Source organism: Suricata suricatta, chromosome 1 (assembly GCF_006229205.1).
Source record: "Suricata suricatta isolate VVHF042 chromosome 1, meerkat_22Aug2017_6uvM2_HiC, whole genome shotgun sequence".
Taxonomy (NCBI): Eukaryota; Metazoa; Chordata; class Mammalia; order Carnivora; family Herpestidae; genus Suricata; species Suricata suricatta.
The window spans coordinates 18,870,418-18,871,691 of NC_043700.1; the positions used below are offsets into that span (position 1 = coordinate 18,870,418).

Consider the following 1,274-nt stretch of genomic DNA (forward strand, 5'->3'; position numbering starts at 1 on the left):
TAATAACTTCCTTCACAAGGTGCAATCAGCATATTTTAGAATAAGGGTATGAGTCACTCCTGATACCAGTCAACAAGGGGCCTTGGGGGTTGGTGCTCAAGCAAAAATAATTGAGCAGGGATGGATATCAGTCACCATCTGATGGCAAGAGGCCTGCAAACCTGCCTTACCTCACAAGGAGTTTTCTCAACTTAGTGAGTTCAGAAATGGCTTCCAACAATTTCCAGTTTCAGTTAAGTCTACTACAAATTGATATTTCATTATAAAATCCTTCCAGACAAGGAAAGCCACTGTTGCCACAGTCGGAGTCTCTGCCACCACCGCCTTTTGGGACAGCTGGGACCTTCCGCCTCTCCTCCCATTCCATGCAGACAGAGAAGACCTTCAAGCAGCACTGAACTTTCAAACAAAGGGTAGAAGATGTCCGACTTATCCAAGAGCAGCATCCTATGAAAATCCAGTGATAATAGAACGGTACAAGGGTGAGAAGCAACTTCCTTTACTGGACAAAACCAAGTTCCATGTACCTGATCAGGTCAACATGAGTGAGCTCATCAAGATCATTAGGAGGCACTAACAGCTCAACACTAACCAGGCATTCTTCCTTTAGTGAACGGACACAGCAGGGTGAGTGTGTCCACGCCAATTTCTGAAGTAAATGAAAATGAGAAGGATGAAGATGGATTCCTGTAATGGTATATGCCTCTCAGGAGACATTTGAATCAAAGTGTCTGTGAAAGACTAGAAAAATGCACCTGTTCTAGAATTTTTTAAGCCCTTACCAAGGAGAAAAAAAGGGATATTACCAACTGAAACTGATCTGTCCATCTAATCACAGGCCATCAAAACAGCAGTGCTCCTGCCTAGGAGATGTAGGAAGTTGTTCTGCATTGCAAGCAGAAAGATGGGGCTCCGAATGAGCACATTCAGCATTGGGAAAACTATTATTTAACCTAGGCTGTTTGGTTTTCAAGTTTGGAAGTTTAAAACTAAAATACTTTGCACTCTAAGTTGCCAGTAAAATAGAACTTCACGTTATTTTAATGCTCTTTCCCCATGAGGAAGTTGCAATTTACACATTCAGAGAGAAAGCTCTTCTAAGCTCACAGAACCGGCCAACCTTTTGTAGAAGGGTTTCTAGTCAACTAGAGAACTCTCCTTAAGAGGATCTTGGAAGCAGAAGTTGTCAAGCATAACCCCCTTCCTGCCCACCCACGTTGGCCATTATAGTGCGCAAAAAGCAGGAAAAATTGGGGTGTATAAGAAAACTCTAA

The 1,274-nt window shown here is 42.7% G+C and overlaps 1 pseudogene; it reads left to right on the forward strand.

The window, feature by feature from the left end:
• Positions 1 to 365: 365 nt before the first annotated feature.
• LOC115300453 lies at positions 366 to 737 on the forward strand (annotated as a pseudogene).
• The last annotated feature ends 537 nt before the right edge of the window (positions 738 to 1,274 follow it).